The sequence below is a fragment of the Mesoplodon densirostris genome, chromosome 1 (assembly GCF_025265405.1).
Source record: "Mesoplodon densirostris isolate mMesDen1 chromosome 1, mMesDen1 primary haplotype, whole genome shotgun sequence".
Classification (NCBI taxonomy): Eukaryota; Metazoa; Chordata; class Mammalia; order Artiodactyla; family Ziphiidae; genus Mesoplodon; species Mesoplodon densirostris.
Window position 1 is genome coordinate 199,448,093 of NC_082661.1, and position 27,902 is coordinate 199,475,994.

Consider the following 27,902-nt stretch of genomic DNA (forward strand, 5'->3'; position numbering starts at 1 on the left):
TCTTTTAAGCCACTGCCGTAGCTTACCTTCCTCATACCCATATTATTTTATCATAAGATATTGAATATAATTCCCTGTGCTGTACAGTAGGAACTTTTCATTTATCCATTCTATATATACCAGTTTGTGTCCACTAATCCAAACTCCCAATCCAATCCTCTCCCACCTGCCTCCCCCTTGGCAACCACCAGTCTGTTCTTATGTCCCTGATTCTGTTTCTCTTTCATAGATAGGTTCATTTGTGTCATATTTTAGATTCCACATATAAGTGATATCATATGGTATTTGTCTTTCTCTTTCTGACTTACTTCACTTAGTGTGACATTTATACTGTTTTCTTATATCCACAACTTTTATCTCAAAGTCAACTGTTATCTTCTAATTATCAAATTTAATCATTTCTTCTTCATCTTCATGTCATATGACCTTTCTTTGACATTTGACTTTTTTTTTTTTTTTTTTTTTTTTTTTTTTTTTGCATTACGTGGGCTTCTCACTGCTGTGGCCTCTCCCGTTGCGGAGCACAGTCTCCGGACATGCAGGCCCAGCAGCCATGGCTCACGGGCCCAGCCGCTCCGCGGCATGTGGGATCCTCCCAGACCGGGGCACGAACCCGTGTCCCCTGCATCGGCAGGTGGACTCTCAACCACTGCGCCACCAGGGAAGCCCCTACATTTGACTTTTTTGATCCAACCTATATCTCACAATCCCATCTCATTTTGTAACTTTCTTTAGCTTCATTGTTTCTCTTCACACATATTTGGCTATCATATGTAATTTATTTCACTGGTTCCTGTTTTTCATATACAACAAAAAATGGGTGCTACCTGAGGTTATATACTCAGATATTAGTGATAAAAACCCAACTCCGACCAGTCTAAGCAATAACAGATTGTGTAGATTTGGGCCTGACTACGGGCTCTAATATTGTCGTTAGACTCTCTCTACTCTGTATTCCTCCATTCTGTGGGCTCCACATGGTGGCAAAGTTGACCACTGACAACTCTAACTTACAGTATTCTTTTTTTTTTTTTTTTTGCGGTTCGCGGGCTTCTCACCGTTGTGTCCTCTCCTGTTGCGGAGCACAGGCTCCAGACGCACAGGCTCAGCGGCCATGACTCACGGGCCCAGCCGCTCCGTGGCATGTGGGATCTTCCCAGACTGGGGCACGAACCCATGTCCCCCGCATCGGCAGGCGGACTCTCAACCACTGCGCCACCAGGGAAGCCCTACAGTATTCTTATAGTTAACAATTCTGGTGAAAAGAGAATGTCCCTTTTCTGATAACTTTTTATATATCTAAGATTTGATACTTACTGGCCCAGCATGGGTTCTGGGATCATCCCTGAATCAATCGCCACAGTCAAGGAAAGGAACGACTGGAATTACCAGGCCTAGATCACAAACGCCTGTAATTGGGATTTTTGTCATATTTCTGCCTGAAGCACATGGCGTAAGAGTGGGAGAGAGAAATACTGATCATCTTCTCTTCCTATTCTTTACATTGTGTCCCTGTGCTATCATGTCCACTGTTACAACTTCTGTTATCTTTATGCTGATACCTTGCAAATCTCATAATACAAATAAGCCTTTCCTGTAAAGCCATTGGAAAATTAAATGAAGCTGGAGTTACTGCTCTAAATGCAATGGCTGGTCCTGATGAAGAAAACTAAAGGCACAGTGTCCAAAGTGAATGCCACGTTCATGCCTGGTTTGTAAAGTATTGCTACCTGGATCTGGCAAATGAATTAAATAACTGAGTAGGTAAGTATTACTCAAATCCAGGTAGACTTGGAGGACTTCTTTCCAGTCTCATCAGGAAGCCCACCCAAGGCAGGTATGAAGCAGGATCTGACCCTGCAGCTGAGGGAAGTCTGGCAGTAACCAGATGGGGCTTCAGGGCCCTACTCTAGTAGTTTGGTTTTCAGTATTAGACCCTAGTGCTGAGGCAGACTAGCAAAGTATATAGATTCACTGGGAAGAGCATAGGATGGTGGCAAGCAGGAGTCTAATATGGATGGGACCTGTACAAGGTGGAGATGGGAATTGGAAAAGCAGTGGCTTGGAGGCTACACCCAGGTCTTAATTCTTGTATAACAAGTACCAGGTGTGGTTGGAAATAAAACTTTGCTATAAACCCAAAATATTGTGAATGCTCAAAGATAGGTTTTTGAGTACTTCTGTTCCTACCATTTGCATTTGTATTTTCCTTTTTGTAAATAATGAATTACAAATGAAACAACTAGGTTGAATGAACTAATCTCTATCTTCCCAACTATACATGTATTGATGTCTTCTCAACATACAAGTCTATAATTCTAAGAGTATTCAAGAATATAATTAATAATTTAAGTAAAGGCAGAGATTTTGTCTGTTTTTTTCCCATTAATTCATTAACCTAGAACAACAGTACCTTGCACAAAATGATAAATATTTATTGAATTTGAAAGAATGTTGTACATGGAAAAATAAAATGTAGCCTATCTCTTTCACTCTGTATCTTGGAATTGAAGAATATTAAAAAAAAATTTTTTTTGCAATATGTGACGTGAAAGGGGGATGCTAACAATTTGACTGGAAACATGGAGAATTCATCACTATTATAAGAAAACTGTGATAGAGAGGGTCAATTCTTAATGTAGATTTTCAGACAGGTTTGCTTTCAATTTACTTGAATGGTTCTTGGACTTACCTTAAGGGAAGAAAGGAGGTAGTTAGATTCATAAAACAAAATGTTTTTGTTTTAATATTTATTTTCAATTCGCTTTAATTCTAAAAAATAAGGCCTTTATCCAGTACCATTCTGTGGAAGACTTTTACCATATGATGGCATAATGTGAGAAATTTCCTTAGAATCATTAATTTAGGTAGGAAACTAAGAATTTCAAGTTGTCTTTTTCAGAGCTGAAATCATTATTCTTGGTATTGTCAAGCTGTAAGACCAAATTATATCACTAGGTGGCATGAGTTGCAAATTGAAAAGCCGTAGTGTTACCAGATATGAAGTATAATAGCTGATATTTACCTGCACCCTAGCTTATCTTTGTGTGTAGGTATATTAATCTTGGAAACTCTCACCAGGGAGAATATACATTTTGTTTGGATGTTCACTTATGAACTACATATAATAAAATAGAAAACAGGTATTAAGCTCTTAGTTTAAGAACAATTAAAGAATAAAAGAGCTATAGTTTTTATTAATCAAAGTCATTCACTATTGAGTTAAAAAATGAGGGAGCACCAAGTAAAGTTATCCCCAGGCAAAGCTGCAGAGTGGTGGATTAATCCCTCTCTCTGTATCCTGTAGGACCAAAATAGATAGTTCTCTATTTTCCCCATTCGCTTTTGGAAAGTCCCTTCTCCCAGCTGCTGCTCTTCTTGCTGTCCCAGCTGCTCCATGCTCACCACTGTGGGCACTCAGCAAACTCATTTTACTTGTACATTTATCAAAACATGCCTATTCTATGTCTCTTCCTCTTAGAGTCAGAACTTTGAGTTCTCTCCGTATATTTGCTAATCAAGAAACAAACCCATGCCCATGTATGAACGGGGATTAGGTTTTAATGAGAGAGCTGGCTCAGCTTTGTTTCATTCTCTTCTCTTAGATAAAGTGTATTTTCATAGAGGTTCTAGTGGTCAAGATTTGAACAGGAAACAGAAGGCATACTCAATAGGGTAAGTGGAGAGAACATCAAGTAGTGGTAGGGACCCACCCTGGGACTACTGACAGTGATGAAACTATTACTATTCCCTTTGCCATGGACTAGGAGCATCCCACAAGGAGCTGTGGACATAAATAAAAGAAGACAGTCACTATAAACTCGAGGCTCCAGGCTGCTGCTGCTGGTGTGTGTGGGGGGAGGGTCAGGATTAAATATTCGGGTTTTTCTTTTCTTTCATAGTCTAGTTTCCTGATGTTGCTTCCCACTGGGGAGATCTTAACCAGAAGACAGAAGTCAAGGGAGCCTGTGAATGTGGTACATAGAGGTCAACGTCTCAGGTCGCAGAATGGGGCAGAGAGCTTGGAAAGTGATTGTGGAGGGGCAAATGAAAGCATCCAGCACAGGGGACTTCTGAAAACAGTACTTCTTTTTCTAGATAGGGTCTCCAGGTTGGGAATTTCAACTAATCAGCTTGTTAGCAAATGGGGCCTTAATGTATTACTCAAGTTCCACAAATATACCTTTTTTTAGTCGTGAACTATACTTGCTAAATATCACATAACTAATATCTATTTATTCATGATTGTCTTTATACATCAACAAACAACTAGATAATTTATCAGGATATTTGATTCCCAAAAGAGATCTTTTTGGAAGTGCTTTCTTCCACCTTCATTAGTGTTTCTTAGTATATCAAAGAACATACTGCCATATACTCCCATCTTCTAAAAACTAGTCTTGGGAATACTAATATAAGCATGTATTTTTTTTACCACAAAGATTTTACAATTCCAGTTTTTATACAATATGCCCCAAACTTTTTCTAAAGTAAGAAACCTTTAGGCCAGAATATGTTTTACTTATATATGTACATATATATCAATACAGGCAATTTCTACTGTGCTAATTCAAGCTTGCTCAGGTGGCTGAGTTGTAGTTTGAGCCCCCTGATAGGTTAATTCTTTTTTCTCTCCATGCAAAACAGTCCTGGCACTTTTACAGTGAGGAAATAACACGGGCCATGAGAGGGACTGAAGCAGGGAGGAATTTGCCTGGGATATCACCCAGGATTGATTTGGAAGATTCCACAAAGGATTGAGCCCAAGCACAGTTCAATATTCTGCATACAATAGACAGTTCTGCTCTGCTGGGTCTTAAATAAAAATAATTAAAGCACAAAGTGAATTTTCTTGTTCTTTTTTCCCTGGCCCAGATTGTTTTTCTATGAGAAAAGATTAGAATGTCCCCAGAGAATCTGGTAGCAAAGATTTAAAAATGCTGTACCACCTCAGACTGCTTGCTAGTTTACTGAGGAGAAACTGTACAAATGATTAGGATTTTGGTCACCCTCTGACTTAGACCCTTAGATTCTCCTGGTACTTATCTCCAGGTTGCTAAGCATCTGAGGTAAAACTAGGTCATCCTTGGCACTCTTATTCTTTTACTTTAAAAATTCTCCAGGCAAATTTACGTAAGCCCATTTCCCCAGCTACCAAATATACACAAATGATCCTTAGTTAAAACATTCTCCTCAGATTCAAGCACAACTGCTTCATAACCTACTTTCTAATCTCCTTTTCAGATAATGCCACTACAATCTACCTGTGAGTAATCCTGCATGCCACCTCCTTCCTTACTTTTCAGTAAGTCACTAATTTCCCTTGACTTCTTCAGTACTGCTGGAACAGTCTTTCCTCTCTCTACTCTTTGCCACTGCCCGTAGGTCAGATCATCATTTCCCCACATGGGTCCTGTGCTCTGGTCATTCTGAATTACTTGCTCTTCTCCAGACTGGCCATAGTCTCTCATGCCTTTGTGTTGGCCTCTCAATCTTTTTATCTGCTTTCATTAATTAGCTCAATTCTTCTGGGATAAGCGTCAGTTCCTCTGTGATATGAGGCCGTGACTGAATTTGTTTCTTTCTCTTGGTTCTTGTAGTGCTCTGTACATATTTCCAATATGTTATAGCAACTACTATTGCATTATACTTGCTTATTTCTATATATGTCTTCTCAAAATCCTGACACTCTTTGAGAGTTAAGACTTTGTCTTAATCTCTAAGTATCTCTAATATTCATAATCAGCATTCAATAAATGTGAATTACTAAATAAATGATTATATGTGTTATAGAACCATCCCCTTGTCATGGAAATGAAACACTATATTCTATTGGTGAGATCTAGTCAAATGGCCTCACTTAACATAGGGAAGGCTGGAAAATATAGTCAGACTGTAGTCCAACATTTGGTGAATAGCTGGCTTGTCTGCCATAGGAACAGTGTTATTGGGAGGATACATATTTGGAAATATTGGATGCTCCTTTATAATAAAAAAACTTATTATGTAGTGAATCCTGATTGTTCTTTTTACCTTAAGATCTCTCTTTGTCTGATATTAATATAGCCTTACTAGATTTCCTTTGAGTGATTTTTATCTGGAACATGTTCTTTATTATTAAAAAAGCTATATCTTTATGTTGATCATATATATATATGTCTTGTAAACAACATCTAGCTGAACAATTTTTTTAAACCTAACGACAATCTTTCTTTGTTGGTAAACTTAAATATTTATATTTGAATTTTATACTTAATGTAATTTATGACATATTTGGATTTAATTCCTCCATGTTATTTTATAGTTTTTATTTGTCCTTTTTGTATGATTCTTTTCTCTTTTCCTACCTTCTTTTGAATAGATCAAGATTTAAAAAATTCCACTTTCCTTTCAACCAGAGTATGTGCATCATTACTTTCCTAGCTGATGCCAAACTGTTTTCCAAAATGACTTTACCAATTATATTCTCACCAGCAGCACATGAGAATTTTCTTTGCTTTCCATTCTCACCAGCACTTTCCATTCTCATTCAGCTTCCTTTATTTTTGGTAATCTGGGAGGTATGAAATGGTATTTCAAGGTGCTTTAATTTGCATTTATCTGATTGCTAGTGAGGCAGATTATCTTTTCATATATTTAGTAACCATTAAGATCCTTCTTTTCTAAAATGCTTATATCTTTAGCCCATTTTTTCTATTAGGTAGTTTGTTTCTTTCACATAGATTAGTGGCAGTTCTTTATGTCTTCGTTATACTAGTCCTTTGTCAATTATATGTGTTGCAAATGTCTTTTTCCACTTTTTTGCTCATCTACTTCTCTTTCTATCATGTCTTTTAATGAAGAGTTTTTAGTGTTAATGTCGTTAAATGTATCATTCTTTTTTTTATAGTTAGTAATTTTTGTATCTTTAGATGTCTTTCCCTCTCCTGAAATCTTGAAGATATTTTCCTATATTATCTTCTGAAAACTTTCTAGTTTGTTTTCCTCATAGGTCTCTAACTTACTGTGAGGTGACATTAGTCTGTGGCAGGAGGCAGAGCTTTTTAAAATGAAGGTAGCCAGTTACCAGTACCCAGACTCTTTATTTATAATTTGTAAAACACCTCTGTCATATGACCCATTTCCCTCAATTGGTAATAACCTCTCCCTCAATTTTTAATAATGCCTCTGTCATTTATATATGTGTGTGTTAATTTTTGGACACTCTTTTCTGTTCTATTGATAATCTATTTATCTATACCTGCAGCATTACTAAACAGTCATATTTATCTAGCTATATAATAAAAGTTACTGTCTTGTGGCAAATTTCTTTCTAATCCATCCAATGTAGCCTTAACACGTAAGGTTCTAGGTTCCAGGGGTCAGCACGTATCCTCAGGACAGAAATCATTTGAGTACCAATTTATCACACTGTATTTCTGCTTACTTTTTGGATTTTTAGCTATGTATTTAAAAGAAACTTTAGTGCAAGTCATCTTGCATTGGTGTTTCGTCTGGAAGGATTTCTCAGGATATCTTGTTCTCCATATTGCCAGAGGCCAAAGCCTCCTTCATTTGGCAAGAAGAAACAAAACCTGCTTTAAAGAGTATTTCCAGATTTTAAGATGAAATATTGCTCAAAAATTTTTGTGTGAATATGAATAGGGAGAGGAGGAAGGAAAAGAGAAGTTTAATTTTATGACTTATCCCCATCATCATGCAATCAGTTATTCTTAGGTCTCTATAGGCTCTATGAATTAAAATATTACATCTAGCATTAAATATTTTCATAGAAATATTTGTAGCCTTAGTAGCCTACCATGACTTTTTTCTATAACAAATATTTAGTAAATTCTTCTTGGTTGACTAATTGATGGTAGTATCTCAGAAAACAACTTAAAAAATTATATAATCCTTAGCATGTGCCAGACACTATTTTAAATGGTTTATAAATATTAGCTCATTTAATACTCATACAACTTGGTGAAGTAGGTACTGTTAAAACAAACGAATTAACTAAGATGTGGAGTAATTAGTTAGGTTGCCTCACATCAACAGCTGGCAAGTGGTGAAGCAGGGATTTGAATCCAGACAGTCTGGCTCCAGAGTCAGCACTTTTAACCACAGTACTATGCAAAATTCAGCTCATGTTTCTATGGAGTTTGTTGTCTCTCACAGGTGATAGAAGTTTTAATGATAAAACATGATAGTAAACTCTAAAGAGAGAAATAAAAAATCATCTAAAGTTATTTCACTACTTATATTTGACATGATTTACAATAATTTTGCAGTGAGATGTCAAATGTAAGCATGATTTGGAAGTGGACCATAACATACCAACATTATATTTTATTTTATTTTTTTAATAAATGTATATATATATTTATTTATTTTTTGCCTGCGTTGGGTCTTTGTTGCTGTGTGAGGGCTTTCTCTAGTTGCGGCGAGCGGGGATTACTCTTCGTTGTGGTGAGCGGGCTTCTCATTCCGGTGGCTTCTCTTGTTGCAGAGCACGGGCTCTAGGTGCGTGGGCTTCAGTAGTTGTGGCACATGGGCTCAGTAGTTGTGGCTCACGGGCTCTAGAGCACAGGCTCAGCAGTTGTGGCACGGACTTAGTTGCTCCGTGGCATGTGGGATCTTCCCGGACCAGGGCTTGAACCTGTGTCCCCTGCATTGGCAGGTGGATTCTTAACCACTGCCATCAGAGAAGCCCCACATTATATTCTACTCATCAACACTTTTGAGTACCAATTATGTGGCAAGCATTTTGCTACATCCTGAGGTTAAAATATGAATAAGATATGCCCTTCCTCTTTCAATTCTCACTTCTAGAATCTAGCAGAAATTTCTCCAGAATGGCAGAAAAGGGTTTCAGTGAACAGAGGTACATCTCTGTAGGAACTTTCTTAGATAAGTACAGTTTGGGGTGGGAAGTGTAAGAGAAAAAGGTAAATATATATAAAATAAACAAACAAATAAAAAGAAGCAAGCAAGAAGATGGATTGTTATGACCACTGATTGACTTGTTCCTATTTTACCTATACTAGTGGCCTATTTCTAGGTTTCTGAGACAGTACCCAAGGATTTTTTTCCTCTGCTTTGAACATTGCAGATAAGATATGGATGTGATAGGTAATTCTGAGCATGTTAGTTTCCTTCCATGTTAGTGAGGAAGGAAAAAGATGACACATTTCAGAGTTCACTAATTGTCATTTTTCCTGGAATGTGAAACAGGGAAAGCAAAATTGCAAAGTATTATGAGGTACTAAGGCAAAAGATTATCTGCAATGTGAGTGTGACTGCTATGACTTCTCATTCCAGTTGAGTAATCAACTTGTATGTGACCTTGAACAATTTGTGCTTGGGGATTTTTCACTACCTAATTCTCAGAACTGTAAAATAAAAGCAACACCAAAATGGAATTCAATCAACGTATCAAAAACCAAAGTTGATAATTAAGTACAGTTTCTCTGAGTTTTTAAGTTATTGTTTAGTTGCAAATTCTATATTTTTATATTGCTTTGTGAACACTTTCAAGTCATGTAAATACTTGCAGAAAAATCCACACAATATACTCTTTATATAGAGCTAGCTCTACTAGTCCATTATTGGTAATATAGTTTCTTGGGTTCCTCTCCAAGCGGGGGATAGTTCTATACTACTCTTTCCATTGTTTCCTTTCTCCTGGCTCCCTTCCCCTTTGTGACAAATACCATGTAGAAGACCATTTACGTGGTATTCTGGTGAGATAAAACATTTATGTAAATTGATTTAATTAGAACATAATTAATTTATTGATTTTTGTACTAAAGAAAATGTTTTTATCATTGTGTTTGTTACATGTCATATTAGAAACCATGTAGAAAACTTCTAGAAAAATGAAGAATTAGGCCAAGACTTTCAAAGAAATATATATTAAAATAGCAGTTCTTTAGGGGATATTAGTAACAAGATTTATAGGTGAGATGAAAGAAAAAGAGATCAGTAGCATCTTAATAATAAGGACAGTGAATGGAACTCAGGTACACATCATTATAAAAGCCTTTTAAAGGGCTGGGAAGCTATCCCACTTGGAGCTTTGTACATGATTCCCAACCTTATATGATAGGTATGGTAACGAAGCATCAATAAAGACCGCCATGATGATAAAGGATCTCTAGGTCATAGCTCCTTGTGGAGACTAAAAAAATGAGGTCAGTGTTCATTTTTGAGAAGGAAATGAAAGGTGAACATGACTAATGCAGATAAAGTTTCTTGTATAAAAAAAGCATATAAAAGGAAACTCTTCAAGGATATAATAGTTCAAAAGCAAGAGGGCATGAAATAGAATACAAGGGACTGATGTTTAAAGAATGTTATTAAGAGAGTGCAGTTCATATGTGGAAATAATGGCCAAAGGACCTGGAATTTACCATTTGGGGAGAAGGAATTTATTACATAGGTAATATCATGGAACAAATTGGAGGGTGTTGCAAGTATGACATGGATGTTCTTTCGTGAAGAATTTTTATTTTTTATTTTTTTAACCTCTTTACTGGAGTATAATTGTTTTACAATGGTGTATTGGTTTCTGCTTTATAACAAAGTGAATCAGCTATACATATACATATATTCCCATATCTCCTCCCTCTTGTGTCTCCCTCCCACACTCCCTATCCCACCCCTCTAAGTGGTCAAAAAGCACCGAGCTGATCTCCTTGTGCTATGCAGCTGCTTTCCACTAGCTATCTATTTTACATTTGTTAGTATATATAAGTCCATGCCAGTCTCTCACTTTGTCCCAGCTTACCCTTCCCCCTCCCCGTGTCCTCAAGTCCATTTTCTATGTCTGCGTCTTTATTTCTGTCCTGCCCCTAGGTTCTTCAGAACCATTTTTTTTTTAAGGTTCCACATATATGTGTTACCATATGGTATTTGTTTTTCTCTTTCTGACTTACTTCACTTCCATCCACCTCACTACAAATAACTCAAATTTGTTTCTTTTTATGGCTGAGTAATATTTCATTGTATATATGTGCCACATCTTCTTTATCCATTCATCTGTCGATGGACACTTAGGTTGGTTCCATGTCCTGGGTATTGTAAATAGAGCTTCAATGAACATTGTGGTACATGACCCTTTTTGAATTATGGTTTTCTCAGGGTGTATGCCCAGTAGTGGGATTGCTGGGTCATATGGTAGTTCTATTTTTAGTTTTTTAATGAACCTCCATACTGTTCTCCATAGTGGCTGTACCAATTCACATTCCCACCAGCAGTGCAAGAGTGTTCCCTTTTCTCCACACCCTTTCCAGCATTTATTCTTTCTAGATTTTTTGATGATGGCCATTCTGACTGGTGTGAGGTGATACCTCGTAGTTTTGATTTGCATTTCTCTGATGAGTAGTGATGTTAAGCATCCTTCTATGTGTTTGTTGGCAATCTGTATATCTTCTTTGGAGCAATGTCTATTATGGCCTTCTGCCCATTTTTGGATTGGGTTGTTTGTTTTTTTGATATTGAGCTGCATGAGCTGCTTATAAATTTTGGAGATTAATCCTTTGTCAGTTGCTTCATTTGCAAGTATTTTCTCCCATTCTGAGGGTTGTCTTTTCACCTTGTTTATGGCTTCCTTTGAAGTACAAAAGCTTTGAGGTTTCATTAGGTCCCATTTGTTTATTTTTGTTTTTATTACCATTTCTCTAGGAGGTGGGTCAGAAAGGATCTTGCTGTGATTTATGTCATAGAGTGTTCTGCCTATGTTTTCCTCTAAGAGTTTGATAGTGTCTGGCCTTCCATTTAGGTCTTTAATCCATTTTGAGTTTATTTTTGTGTATGGTGTTAGGGAGTGTTCTAATTTCATTCTTTTCCATGTAGCTGTCCAGTTTTCCCAGCACCACTTATTGAAGAGGCTGTCTTTTCTCCATTGTATATTCTTGCCTCCTTTATCAAAACTAAGGTGACCATATGTGCATGGGTTTATCTTTGGGTTTTCTATTCTGTTCCATTGATCTATATTTCTGTTTTTGTGCCAGTACCATATTGTCTTTTTTTTCTAATTTTTTTTATTTTTTAATTTTTTAAATTTTTTTATTTTTTGCTTTATAACAAATTTAATCAGTTATACATATACATCATATTGTCTTGATTACTGTAGCTTTGTAGCATAGTCAGAAGTCTGGGAGCCTGATTCCTCCAGCTCCATTTTTCTTTCTCAAGATTGCATTGGCTATTCGGGGTCTTTTGTGTTTCCATACAAATTGTGAAATTTTTTGTTCTAGTTCTGTGAAAAATGCCATTGGTAGTTTGATGGGGATTGCATTGAATCTGTAGATTGCTTTTGGTGGTATAGTCATTTTCACAGTGTTGATTCTGCCAATCCAAGAACATGCTATATCTCTCCATCTGTTTGTATCATCTTTAATTTCCTTGATCAGTGTCATAGTTTTCTGCATACAGGTCTTTTGCCTCCTTAGGTAGGTTTATTCCTAAGTATTTTATTCTTTTTGTTGCAGTGGTAAATGTGAGTATTTCTTTAATTCCTCTTTCAGATTTTTCATCATTAGTGTATAGGAATACAAGTGTAAGGAATTCCTATAACATCATTAGTGTATAGGAATATAGTGTAAATTAATGCAAGTGCATTAATTTTTTATCCTGCAACTTTACCAAATTCATTGATTAGCTCCAGTAGTTTTCTGGTGGCATCTTTAGGATTCTTTAAGTAGAGTATCATGTCATCTGAAAACAGTGACAGCTTCCCTTCTTCTTTTCCAATTTGGATTCCTTTTATTTCTTTCTCTTCTCTGATTGCTGTGGCTAAAACTTCCAAACTATGCTGAATAATAATGGTGAGAGTGGGCAATCTTGTCTTGCTCCTCATCTTAGTGGAAATGGTTTCAGTTTTTCACCCTTGAGAATGCTGTTCGCTGTGGGCTTGTCATATATGGCCTTTATTATGTTGAGGAAAGTTCCCTCTATGCCTACTTTCTGGAGGGTTTTTATCATAAATCGGTGTTGAGTTTTGTCAAAAGCTTTTTCTGCATCTATTGAGATGATCATATCGTTTTTCTCCTTCAATTTTTAAATATGGTGTATCACATTGATTTATTTACATATATTGAAGAATCCTTGCATTCCTCAGATAAACCCCACTTGATCATGGTATATGATACTTTTAATGTGCTGTTGGATTCTGTTTGCTAGTATTTTGTTGAGGATTTTTGCATCTATGTTCATCAGTGATATTGGCCTGTAGTTTTCTTTCTTTGTGATATCTTTTTCTGGTTTAGATATCAGGGTGATGGTGGCCTCGTAGAATGATTTTGGGAGTGTTCCTCCCTCTGCTATATGTTGGAAGAGTTTGAGAAGGATAGGTGGTAGCTCTTCTCTAAATGTTTGGTAGAATTCACCTGTGAATCCAACTGGTCCTGGGGTTTTGTTTGTTGGAAGGTTTTAAATCACAGTCTGAATTTCAGTGCTTGTGAGTGGTCTATTCATATTTTCTATTTCTTCCTGATTCAGTCTCAGAAGGTTGTGATTTTCTAAGAATTTGTCCATTTCTTCCAGGTTGTCCATTTTATTGGCATATAGTTGTTTGTAGTAATCTGTCATTATCCTTTGTATTTCTTCAGTGTCAGTTGTTACTTCTCCCTTTTCATTTCTAATTCTATTGATTTGAGTCTTCTCCCTCTTTTTTCTTGATGAGTCTGGCTCATGGTTTATCAAGTTTGTTTATGTTCTCAAAGAACAAGCTTTTAGTTTTATTGATCTTTGTTATCATTTCCTTCATGTCTTTTTCATTTATTTCTGATCTGATCTTTATGATTTCTTTCCTTCTGCTAACCTTGGGGATTTTTTGTTCTTCCTTCTCTAATTGCTTTAGGTGCAAGGTTAGGTTGTTTATTTGAGATGTTTCCTGTTTCTTAAGGTAGGATTTTATTGCTATGAACTTCCCTCTTAGACTGCTTTTGCTGCATCCCATAGCTTTTGGGTCGTCGTGTTTTCATTGTCATTTGTTTCTAGGTATTTCTTTGATTTCCTCTTTGATTTCTTCAGTGATCTCTTGGCTATTAAGTAATGTATTGTTTAGCCTCCATGTGTTTGTATTTTTTAGAGATTTTTTCCTGTACTTGATATCCAGTCCCATAGCATTGTGGTTGGAAAAGATACATGAAATGATTTCAATTTTCTTAAATTTACCAAGACTTGATTTGTGGCCCAGGATATGATCTATCTTGGAGAATGTACCATGAGCACTTGAGAAGAAAGTGTATTCTGTTGTTTTCACATAGAATGTCCTATAAATATCAATTAAGTACATCTTGTTTAATGTATCATTTAAAGGTTGTGTTTCCTTATTTACTTTCATTTTGGATGATCTGTTCATTGGTGAAAGTGAGGTGTTAACATCCCCTACTGTGATTGTGTTACTGTTGATTTCCCCTTTTATGGCTGTTAGCATTTGTCTTATATATTGAGGTGCTCCTATGTTATTTGCATAAATATTTACAATTGTTATATCTTCTTCTAGGATTGATCCCTTGATCATTATATAGTGTTCTCCTTTGTCTCTTTTAATAGTCTTTATTTGAAAGTCTATTTTTTCTGATATGAGAATTCTACTCCAACTTTCTTTTGATTTCCATTTGCATGGAATAACTTTTTCCATCCGCTCACTTTCAGTCTGTATGTGTCCCTAGGTCTGAAGCTGGTCTCTTGTAGATAGCATATACAGGTCTTGTTTTCATATCCATTCAGTCAGTCCGTGTCTTTTGGTGGAGGCATTTAATCCATTTACATTTAAGGTAATTATCTATATGTATATTCCTATTACCATTTTCTTAAATGTTTTGGGTTTGTTATTGTAGGTCTTTTCCTCTTCTTGTGTTTCCTGCATAGAGAAGTTCCTTTAGCATTTGTTTTAAAGTTGGTGTGGTGGTGCTGAAGTCTCTTAGCTTTTGCTTGTCTGTAAACATTTTAATTTCTCTGTCGAATCTGAATGAGATTCTTGCTAGGTAGAGTAATATTGGTTGTAGGTTTTTCCCTTTCATCACTTTAAATATGTCCTGCTAATCCCTTCTGGCTTACAGAGTTTCTGCTGAAAGATATGCTGTTAACCTTATGGAGATTCCCTTGTATGTTATTTGTTGTTTTTCCCTTGTTACTTTTAATATTTTTTTCTTTGAATTTAATTTTTGTTAGTTTGATTAATATATGTCTTGGCATGTTTCTCCTTGGATTTATCCTGTATGGACTCTCTGTGCCTCCTGGACTTGATTGACTATTTCCTTTTCCATATTAGGGAAGTTTTCATCTATAATCTCTTCAAATATTTTTTCAGTCCCTTTCTTTTTCTCTTCTTCTTCTGGGACCCCTATAATTAGAATGTTAGTGCATTTAATGTTGTCCCAGAGGTCTCTAATACTGTCCTCAATTCTTTTCATTCTTTTTTCTTTATTCTGCTCTGCAGTATTTATTTCACTATTTTATCTTCCCAGTCACTTATCTGTTCTTCTGCCTTAGTTATTCTGCTATTGATTCTTTCTAGAGAATTTTTAATTTCATTTATTGTGTTTTTCATCATTGTTTGTTTGCTCTTTAGTTCTTCTAGGTCCTTGTTAAATGTTTCTTGTATTTTCTACATTCTATTTCCAAGATTTTGGATCATCTTTACTATCATTACTCTGAATTCTTTTTCAGGTAGATTGCCTATTTCCTCTTCATTTGTTTGGTCTGGTGAGTTTTTACCTTGCTCCTTCATCTGCTGTGTGTTTCTCTATCTTCTCATTTTACTTAACTTACTGTGTTTGGGGTCTCCTTTTCGTAGGATGCAGGTTCATAGCTCCCGTTGGTTTTGATGTTTACCCCCAGTGGCTAAGGTTGATTCACTGTGTTTTGTAGGCTTCCTGGTAGAGGGGACTAGTGCCTTTGTTCTGGTGGATGAGACTGGATCTTGCCTTTTTGGTGGGCAGGACCACATCCAGTGGTGTGTTTTGTGCTGTTTGTGACCTTATTATGATTTTAGGCAGCCTCTCTGTTAATGGGTGAGGTTGTGTTTCAGTCTTGCTAGTTGTTTGGCATAGGGTGTCCAGCACTGTAGCTTCCTGGTCATTGAGTAGAGCTGGGTCTTAGTGTTGAGATGGATATCTCTGGAAGAGCTTTCACCATTTGATATTAGTTGGTGCTGCGAGGTCTCTGGTGGACCAATTTCCTGAACTTAGCTCTCCCACCTCAGAGGCTCAGGCCTGACACCACACTGGAGCACCAAGACCCCGTCCAGGTACTGGGGAGTTTCTTGCCTTTTGGGAAATCTGAGGAATTCGGCCAGCATTCAGTAGGTGTTTTGTAGGAGTTGTTCTACATGTAGATGTATTTCTGATTTATTTGTGGGGCCGAAGGTGATCTCCACGTCTTACTCCTCCGCCATCTTGAAGGTCTCTCAGAATTTTTATTTTATATTTTGGAGTATAGCTTATAGTTTGCTCAGAGGTAAAAGATCATGTCTATTGGGCAGCAGGTAGTATGTTACGTGCTGCATTTAATTCAATGCAATCAATTATTGTAATATGAAATTACATTTTAAAGTTTTTATTTACAAGCATATTTATATGCTGGTATAAAAAGAAACCTGTCAGTGGAGAAAGCTTTAGCTTACTAACAATATAATTAATAGGAAGACATACATAGGGGCTACTCAGGTAGATATAGGAGGAGACCAAGGTCAATTTTTTCCAATTCAGTAATACTGTATGTACATGAATCTTGTCTTTCCCTGAGTTAATCCAGCTTAAGGGTATAAATGTACTTATGTTCATTACAGTAAATTATGCTTTTTTCTGTAAATAGTAAATTTTACTATTTACTATTCCATTATTTACATAACCCCTCATATCTTTTCTATATGTATCCAGGGTATATATGTACATCAACAGGGGGTGTCTCCTGTGACCTCACAATTATTTCAGTTATTTCTTTTAAGCAGTGCTACTTATGTAAGGTATTTAGCTAGTTGTTTCTGGTGCCCATGGCCTCCTACTCGGCACTGCCACTGGGCACCACCACCAGGTACCACTGCTGCCCTGGGATGTCCTAAAACAACACCATGCTATGTGAGACCTCAGTGAAATGTAGGGCCCTCATCCACACTCAGCTTCCCCCTGCCAAAGTAGGAGAGCGTCTCTTTTCCAAGTTGGGTTTGTTTCGTCATGTGGCTGTCAAACTGGTGCTGCCTTGGTCTAGGTGCCTTACAGGTTTTAGTGAAAAGATTACACATTAATGTAAACATAACTGGGACTGAGTCAATGGATCAGGGCAGATGGCTTATGGTATACACTTTGCTTTCTCTTTGTTGGTGACTAATGTTTTCTTATTGGACCAAATCATTTATGTTTTTTGAACATATTCCTACCCCAGACGCTTGCTTCTCAGTCCTGAATGTAAATGGATTTCTATATTTCTCTCCCTCACCCATTTCCCCATCTGTCAGAACCTTTAGTCATGCCTGCAGCCTAGAAATGAACCATTCAGGGAAGAGCTGGGAGATGGGGTTGAATGAACAAAACAAAAAACAAACACACAAGAAACAATAAGGAAGAGAAGAGGTAGAGAAGTAGATGGAGAAGGAGAAAAGGGCGAAAAAGAAAAAAAATAAGAAGGTGAAGATACTCCGTTTTTCAATACTTGATCTTTCATTAATACTCTGACTCTGATGTTTCTTAGTTTAATATTCAACATTTCCCTTCTATTGATATTAAAATCTGATATTTCTTGTCAGATAGAATCAGTTAGATCCCACCAAAAATCTTTACATTTTACACTTTAGATAATAGATGCAATTTCATGGTTCAAATGAAATTCAGTTTTAAGCACTGGCTACCTTACCAGCATCTAGCTTGATTCTCTTTTTATTTCTGAGAGAATGCCAGAAGTGCACCCCTTTGGTTACTGAAGAGAAATTCTCTTTACAGCTCTTTCCAATTCTCATTACCCCCTGCTTTATGCCAGAATATTTTTGTTGGTGGCTGGCTGCATCTTTTTAATTTTCCATGGCATAAAAATTTTTTTCCTTGGAATGTAAGTCGCCGTTTCAACCCAGTCAAGCAGATCGTTTTCACAGATGTTTCAGTGACATCAATAAAGCTGTGAGCCATGGAACACTGGCAGGACATGCCATGTAGACTTTGATTCTTTTGATCTCTGGAAGGTAGGGCTCCACAACCTTGCAGGCAAGGTTGCATGCAAGCCTCCAATACTGGGACACAGGCAATTTCTAAGGCCAGAATAACTTTCTGTTCTCAAAGAGTAGAAGCATGTCCCATTCGTTTGCTGATGACCTTAGCTGCAGAGTCAACATTGACTGTAAACAGCAAAATTAAGAGGGTGATGGCAGGTTTCTATGGCGTTAGTAAAACCTGTTGGAGAATTTAAGGTAGTCCGGTTTTAAAACTGAGATAATTATAATTCACATGTAGTTGCAGTAAATAATACAGAGTGATCTCTTGCACACTTTGCCTATTTTCCCCCAGTGGAAAACGATAGTGGAATAACAACCAGGACATTGACATGGGTACAATTTGACAATCTTAGATTTCCCCAGTTTTACTTATACTTGCACACAGCATGCCCTAGTATTGAATGAATGCATGCATATTAAGTCCTATGTAGTTTTATCATCTGGTATCCACCACCACAGTCAAGACACTGAACAGTTCCAACACCACAAATATCCCTCGTGTTGTCCTTTTATTACAACATCCACCTCCCTCCTGCCCCCACGTCCCCCTTAACCACTAATCTCTTCCTTATTTCTATATTTTGTCATTTAAATAATGTTATACAAATGGAATCATACACTAGGTAGCCTTTAAAAGAAATAGACTTTATTTTTTTAGAACAGTTTTAGGCTCACAGCAAAATGGAACAGAAAACACAGAGAGCTTCCATATACCCCCTGCTCTCCCACATGCACAGCCTCTCGCATTACCAACATCCCTCACCAGAGTGACACATATATTACAGTCGATGAACCTACACTGACATATTATCACCCAAAGTCCGTGGTTTATATATAAGTCCATAGTTTTTATATTTTACATAGCATTCACTTTTGGTAGTGTATATTCTATGGATTTGGACAAATGTATACTGACATATGTCTATTATTATAGTACCACACAAAATAGTTTCACTGCCCTAAAACTCCTCTGTGCTCTGCCTATTCATCCCTTCCTTTCCCCAGTTCCTGTAAACATGGATCTTTTTACTGTCTCTACAGTTATGCCTTTTCCAGAACGTTATATAGTTGGAATCATACATATCATAGTTGGATTTTGTAGTTGGCTTTTTTCTTCACACAGTGAAAGAGAGTCATCCAGGTTGTTGCATGTATGCATAGTTTCCTTTTTTTTTTTTTTGTGGTACGCGGGCCTCTCACTGTTGCGGCTTCTCCCGTTGCGGAGCACAGGCTCAGCGGCCATGGGTCACGGGCCCAGCCACTCCGCGGCATGCGGGATCTTCCTGGCCCAGGGCATGAACCCGTGTCCCCTGCATCGGCAGGCGGACTCTCAACCACTGCGCCACAAGGGAAGCCCTCTTTTTTTTTAATTGCTTGTAGTATCCCACAATTTATTTTACCACTCATCTGCTGAAGGACATCTGGGCTGATGCTGTTTATTGGCTGCTGTGAATAAAGCAGCTAGGTATGTTCATGCACAGGTTTTTATGCGACTGTAAGTTTTCCTTTCTCTGGGATAAAAGCTTAGGAGCACAATTATTGGATTGTATGATAGTTTAGTGTTTAGTTTTACAAGAAACTGCCAAACTGTTTTCCAAAATGTATGATTGTAATCCCACCAGCTATGTATGAATGATCCAGTTTCTGAACACAGCTTTGCTAGCCTTTGGTGTTGTCATTTTAAAATTTTAGCCATTGTGTCAGATGTGTAGTGAAATTACATTGTAGTATTGTATTTTTTTTTGGATGCTTCTGGTTTTTTTTAAAAGTAGTTTCTGCTTTATAACAAAGTGAATCAGTCATACGTATACATCTGTTCCCATATCCCTTCTCTCCTGTGTCTCCCTCCCTCCCACCCTCCCCATCCCACCCCTCCAGGCGGTCACAGAGCACGGAGCTGATCTCCTTGTGCTATGCGGCTGCTTCCCACTATCTATCTACCTTACGTTTGGTAGTGTATGTATGTCCATGCCTCTCTTTCGCTTTATCACAGCTTACGCTCCCCCCCCCCTTTTCCTCAAGTCCATTCTCAAGTAGGTCTGTGTCTTTTTTTTTTTTTTTTTTTTTTTTTTTTTTTTTTTTTTTTTTTTTTTGCGGTATGCGGGCCTCTCACTGTTGTGGCCTCCCCCGTTGCGGAGCACAGGCTCCGGACGCGCAGGCTCCGGACGCGCAGGCTCAGCGGCCATGGCTCACGGGCCCAGCCGCTCCGCGGCATATGGGATCCTCCCAGACCGGGGCACGAACCCGTATCCCCTGCATCGGCAGGCGGACTCTCAACCACTTGCGCCACCAGGGAGGCCCAGGTCTGTGTCTTTATTCCTGTTTTACCCCTAGGTTCTTCATGACATTTTTTTTTCTTATATTCCATATATATGTGTTAGCATACGGTATTTGTCTTTCTCTTTCTGACTTACTTCACTCTGTATGACAGACTCTAGGTCTATCCACCTCATTACAAATAGCTCAATTTCGTTTCTTTTTATGGCTGAATAATATTCCATTGTATATGTGTGCCACATCTTCTTTATCCATTCATCCGATGATGGACACTTAGGTTGTTTCCATCTCCAGGCTATTGTGAATAGAGCTGCAATGAATATTTTGGTACGTGTCTCTTTTTGAATTATGGTTTTCACAGGGTGTATGCCCAGTAGTGGGATTGCTGGGTCATATGGTAGTTCTATTTGTAGTTTTTTAAGGAACCTCCATACTGTTCTCCATAGTGGCTGTACCAATTCACATTCCCACCAGCAGTGCAAGAGTGTTCCCTTTTCTCCACACCCTCTCCAGCATTTATTGTTTCTAGATTTCTTGATGATGGCCATTCTGACTGGTGTGAGATGATATCTCATTGTAGTTTTGATTTGCATTTCTCTAATGATTAATGATGTTGAGCATTCTTTCATGTGTTTGTTGGCAGTCTGTGTATCTTCTTTGGAGAAATGCCTATTTATGTCTTCTGCCCATTTTTGGATTGGGTTGTTTGTTTTTTTGCTATTGAGCTGCATGAACTGCTTATAAATTTTGGAGATTAATCCTTTGTCAGTTGCTTCATTTGCAAGAATTTACTCCCATTCTGAGGATTGTCTTTTGGTCTTGTTTATGGTTTCCTTTGCTGTGCAAAAGCTTTGAAGTTTCATTAGGTCCCATTTGTTTATCTTTGTTTTTATTTCCATTTCTCTAGGAGGTGGGTCAAAAAGGATCTTGCTGTGATTTATGTCATAGAGTGTTCTGCCTATGTTTTCCTCTAAGAGTTTGACAGTTTCTGGCCTTACATTAAGGTCTTTAATCCATTTTGAGCTTATTTTTGTGTATGGTGTTAGGGAGTGATCTAATCTCATACTTTTACATGTCCCTGTCCAGTTTTCCCAGCACCACTTATTGAAGAGACTGTCCTTTCTCCACTGTACATTCCTGCCTCCTTTATCAAAGATAAGTTGACCATATGTGCGTGGGTTTATCTCTGGGCTTTCTATTCTGTTCCATTGATCTATCTTTCTGTTTTTGTGCCAGTACCACACTGTCTTGATTACTGTAACTTTGTAGTATAGTCTGTCTTGGAGCCTGATTCCTCCAGCTCCATTTTTCGTTCTCAAGATTGCTTTGGCTATTCGGGGTCTTTTGTTTTTCCATACAAATTTTGAAATTTTTTGTTCTAGTTCTGTGAAAAATGCCAGTGGTAGTTTGATAGGGATTGTATTGAATCTATAGATTGCTTTGGGTAGTATAGTCATTTTCACATTATTGATTCTTCCAAACCAGGAGCATGGTATATCTCTCCATCTATTTGTATCATCTTTAATTTCTTTCATCAGTGTCTTATAATTTTCTGCATACAGGTCTTTTGTCTCCTTAGGTAGGTTTATTCCTAGATATTTTATTCTTTTTGTTGCAATGGTAAATGGGAGTGTTTTCTTGATTTCATTTTCAGATTTTTCATCATTAGTGTACAGGAATGCCAGAGATTTCTGTGCATTAATTTTGTATCCTGCTACTTTACCAAATTCATTGATTAGCTCTAGTAGTTTTCTGGTAGCATCTTTAGGATTCTCTATGTATAGTATCATGTCATCGGCAAACAGGGACAGCTTTACTTCTTCTTTTCCAATTTGGATTCCTTTTATTTCATTTTCTTCTCTGATTGCTGTGGCTAAAACTTCCAAAACTAAGTTGAATAAGAGTGGTGAGAGTGGGCAACCTTGTCTTGTTCCTGATCTTAGTGGAAATGGTTTCAGTTTTTCACCTTTGAGGATGATGTTGGCTGTGGGTTTGTCATATATGGCCTTTATTATGTTGAGGAAAGTTCCCTCTATGCCTACTTTCTGCAGGGTTTTTATCATAAATGGGTGTTGAATTTTGTCGAAAGCTTTCTCTGCATCTATTGAGATGATCATATGGTTTTTCTTCTTCAATTTGTTAATATGGTGTATCACATTGATTGATTTACGTATATTGAAGAATCCTTGCATTCCTGGAATAAATCCCACTTGATCATAGTGTATGATCCTTTTAATGTGCTGTTGGATTCTGTTTACTAGTATTTTGTTGAGGATTTTTGCATCTATGTCCATCAGTGATATTGGCCTGTAGTTTTCTTTCTTTGTGACATCCTTGCCTGGTTTTGGTATCAAGGTGATGGTGGCCTCCTAGAATGAGTTTGGGAGTGTTCCTCCCTCTGCTATATTTTGGAAGAGTTTGAGAAGGATAGGTCATAACTCTTCTCTAAATGTTTGATAGAATTCACCTGTGAAGCCATCTGGTCCTGGGCTTTTGTTTGTTGTAAGATTTTAAATCACAGTTCCAATTTCAGTACTTGTGATTGGTCTATCCATATTTTCTATTTCTTCCTCATTCAGTCTTGGCAGGTTGTGCATTTCTAAGAATTTGTCCATTTCTTCCAAGTTGTCCATTTTATTGGCATAGAGTTTCTTGTAGTAATCTCTGATGATCTTTTGTATATCTTCAGTGTCAGTTGTTACTTCTCCTTTTTCATTTCTAATTCTATTGATTTGTGTCTTCTCACTTTTTTTCTTGATGAGTCTGGCTAATGGTTTATCCATTTTGTTTATCTTCTCAAAGAACCAGCTTTTAGTTTTATTGATCTTTGCTATCGTTTCCTTCATTTTTTTTCATTTATTTCTGATCTGATCTTTACGATTTCTTTCCTTCTGCTAACTTTGGGGTTTTTTTTTGTTCTTCTTTCTCTAATTGCTTTAGGTGCAGGGTCAGGTTGTTTACTTGAGATGTTTCCTGTTTCTTAAAGTGGGATTGTATTGCTATAAACTTCCCTCTTAGAACTGCTTTTGCTGCGTCCCATAGGTTTTGGGCCGTTGTGTCTCCATTGTCATTTGTTTCCAGGTATTTTTTTATTTCCTCTTTGATTTCTTCAGTGATCACTTTGTTATTGAGTAGTGTATTGTTCAGCCTCCATGTGTTTGTATTTTTTACAGATCTTTTCCTGGAATTGATGTCTAGTCTCATAGCATTGTGGTTGGAGAAGATACTTGATACAATTTCAATTTTCTTAAATTTACCAAGGCTTGATTTGTGACCCAAGATATGATCTATCCTGGAAAATGTTCCATGAGCACTTGAGAAAAATGTGTATTCTGTTGTTTTTGGATGGAATGTCCTCTAAATATCAATTAAGTCCATCTTGTTTAATGTATCATTTAAAGCTTGTGTTTCCTTATTTATTTTCATTTGGGATGATCTGTCCATTGGTGAAAGTGGGGTGTTAAAGTCCCCTACTATGATTGTGTTACTGTCAATTTCTCCTTTTATGGCTGTTAGTATTTGCCTTATGTATTGAGGTGCTCCTATGTTGGGTGCATAAATATTTACCATTGTTATATCTTCTTCTTGGATCGATCCCTTGATCATTATGTAGTGTCCTTCTTTGTCTCTTCTAGTAGTCTTTATTTTAAAGTCTATTTTGTCTGATATGAGAATTGCTACTCCAGCTTTCTTTTGGTTTCCATTTGCATGGAATATCTTTTTCCATCCCCTTACTTTCAGTCTGTATGTGTGTCTAGGTATGAAGTGGGTCTCTTGTAGACAGCATATATATGGGTCTTGTTTTTGTATCCATTCAGCCAATCTGTGTCTTTTGGTGGGAGCATTTAGTCCATTTACTTTTAAGGTAATTATTGATATGTATGTTCCTATTCCCATTTCCTTAATTGTTTTGGGTTCGTTATTGTAGGTCTTTTCCTTCTGTTGTGTTTCTTGCCTAGAGAAGTTCCTTTAGCATTTGTTGTAAAGCTGGTTTGGTGGTGCTGAACTCTCTCAGCTTTTGCTTGTCTGTAAAGGTTTTAATTTCTCCATCAAATCTGAATGAGATCCTTGCTGGGTAGAGTAATCTTGGTTGCAGGTTTTTCTCCTTCATCACTTTAAGTATGTCCTGCCACTCCCTTCTGGCTTGTAGAGTTTCTGCTGAGAGATCAGCTGTTATCCTGATGGGGATTCCCTTGTGTGTTATTTGTTGTTTTTGCCTTGCTGCTTTTAATATGATTTCTTTGTGTTTAATTTTTGACAGTTTGATTAATATGTCTTGGCGTATTTCTCCTTGGATTTATTCTGTATGGGACTCTCTGTGCCTCCTGGACTTAAGTAATTCCTTTCCCATATTAGGGAAGTTTTCAACTATAATCTCTTCAAATATTTTCTCAGTCCCTTTCTTTTTCTCTTCTTCTTCTGGAACCCCTATAATTCGAATGTTGGTGCGTTTAATGTTGTCCCAGAGGTCTCTGAGACTGTCCTCTGTTCTTTTCATTCTTTTTTCTTTATTTTGCTCTGCATCTGTTATTTCCACTATTTTATCTTCCATGTCACTTATCCGTTCTTCTGCCTCAGTTATTCTGTTATTGATCTCATCTAGAGTATTTTTCATTTCATTGATTGTGTTTTTAATTGATGCTTGATTCATCTGTAGTTCTTCTAGGTCCTTGTTAACTGTTTCTTGTATTTTGTCTATTCTATTTCCAAGATTTTGGATCTTGGAAATAGAATCTTGGATCATCTTTACTATCATTATTCTGAATTCTTTTTCAGGTAGACTGCCTATTTCCTCTTCATTTGTTAGTTCTGGTAGGTTTTTATCTTGCTCCTTCACCTGCTATTTGTTTTTCTGTCTTCTCATTTTGCTTATCTTACTGTGTTTGGGGTCTCCTTTTTTGCAGGCTGCAGATTCGTAGTTCCCGTTGTTTTTGGTGTTTGTCCCCAGTGGCTAAGGTTGTTTCAGTAGCTTGTGTAGGCTTCCTGTTCTAGGGGACTAGTGCCTGTGTTCTCCTGGTTGAGGCTCGATCTTGTCTCTCTGGTGGACAGGTCCACGTCTGGTGGTGTGTTTTGTGGTGTCTGTGGCCGTATTATGTTTTTAGGCAGCCTCTCCGCTAATGGGTGGGGTTGTGTTCCTGTCTTGCTAGTTGCTTGGCATAGGGTGACCCGCACTGTAGCTTGCTGGTCGTTGACTGAAGCTGGGTGCTGGTGTTGAGATGTAGATCTCTGGGAGATTTTCGCCGCTTGATATTATGTGGAGCTGGGAGGTCTCTTGTGGATCCATGTCCTGAAGTTGGCTCTCCCACTTCAGAGGCACAGCACTGACTCCTGGCTGCAGCACCAAGAGCCTTTCATCTACCCGGCTCAGAATAAAAGGGAGAAAAAGTTTAAAGAATGAATTAGTAGAAGAAAGAAAGAGAGAGAGAAAGAAAGGAAGAAGGAAAGAAAGGAAGGAAGGAAGAAAGAAAGAAAGGATGGAGGGGGGAGGAAGGATGGAAAGAAAGAAAGAAAGAAAGGAGGGAGGGAGGGAGGAAGGAAAGAAAAAGAAAGTGAAAGGAAGAAGGGAGGGAGGAAGGAAAGAAAGACAGACAGGAGGGAGGGAGGGAGGAAGGAAAGAAAAAGAAAGAGTGAAATGAAGAAGGGGGAGCGAGGGAGGAAGGAAAGAAAGAAAGAAAGAAAGAAAGACAGGAGGGAGGGAGGGTGGAAGGATGGAAAGAAAGACAGAAAGGAGGGAGGGAGGAAGGAAAGAAAGAAAGAAAAAGGGGTGGAGGGAGGAAGGGAGGAAGGTAAGGTAGGAAAAATAGAAAGAGAGAAGATAAAGTAAAATAGAATAAAGTATAAAATATAGTAGCGTTATTAAAAATAAAAAAGTAATTATTGAAAAAAAAAAAAAAAACATGGACCGATAGAACCCTTGGACCTATGGTGGAAGCAAAGCCATACAGAGAAAATCTTACGCAGAAGCATACACATACACATTCACAAAAAGAGAACAGGGGGACAAAAATCGAAAATCTTTCTCTCAAAGTCCACCTCCTTAATTTGGGATAATTCGTTGTAAAAAGAAGAAAAGGGAAAAAATATTAAATCTTGTCCTCAAAGTCCACCTCCTCAATTTGGGATGATTCGCTGTCCATTCATGCACTCCACAGACGCAGGGCACATCAAGCGGACCATGGAGCTTTAATCCGCTGCCTCTGAGGCTGCACAGAGAGATTTCCCTGTCTCTTCTCTGCTCTCACAGCTCCCGTGTCTCAGCCTTGGACCTGGCCCCACCTCTGCACGTAGGTTGCTGGAGGGCGTCCGTTCTTCGCTCAGACAGGAAGGGTTTAAAGGAGCTGCTGATTCGGGGGCTCTGGCTCACTCAGGCTGAGGGGAGGGAGGGGCACGCAGTGCTGGGCGGGCCTGCGGCGGCAGAGGCCAGCGTGACGTTGCACCAGCCCGAGGCGCTCTGTGCGCTTTCCCGGGGAAGCCGTGCCTGGATCCCGGGACCCCGGCAGTGGCGGGCTGCACAGGCTCCCCGGAAGGGGGTTGGACAGTGACCTGCGCTCGCACACAGGCCTTTTGGCGGCGGCAGCAGCAGCCCCAGCGTCCCACGCCCGTCTCCGGGGTCCGCGCCTTTAGCCGCGGCTCACATCCATCTCTGGAGCTCCTTTAAGCAGCGCTCTTAATGCTCTCTCCTTGCGCACCAGGAAGCAAAGGGGAAGAAAAAGTCTGTTGCCTCTTCGGCAGCTCCAGACTTTTTCCCCGGACTCCCTCTGGGCCAGCCGTGGCGCACTAGCCCCCTTCAGGCTGTGTTCACGCCGCCAACCCCAGTCCTCTCCCTGCGCTCCGACCGAAGCCCGAGCCTCAGCTCCCAGCCCCGCCCGCCCCGGTGGCCAAGCAGACAAGCCTCTCGGGCTGGTGTGTGCCTGAGGGCACCGATCCTCTGTGCGGGAATCTCTCCGCTTTGCCCTCCACACTCCTGTTGCTGTGCTCTCCTCCGCTACTCTGAGGCTTTCCCCCTCTACCACCCGCAGTCTCCACCCGCGAAGGGGCTTCTAGTGTGTGGAGACCTTTCCTCCTTCACGGCTCCCTCCCACTGGTGCAGGTCCTGTCCCTATCCTTTTGTCTCTGTTTTTCCTTTTTTCTTTTGCCCTACCCAGGTATGTGGGGAGTTTCTTGCCTTTTGGGGGGTCTGAGGTCTTCTGTCAGTGTTCAGTAGGTGTTCTGTAGGAGTTGTTCCATGTATAGATGAATTTCTGATGTATCTGTGGGGAGGAAGATGATCTCCGTGTCTTACTCTTCCGCCATCTTCCTGCCTTCTCCTCGCTTCTGTTTTTTAAATTGAAGAATAGTTGATTTACAATGTTGTGTTAGTTTCAGGTGTACAGCAAAAGTGATTGCAAAAAGAATCTGAAAAAGAATCCGAAAAAGAACATATCTATTCTTT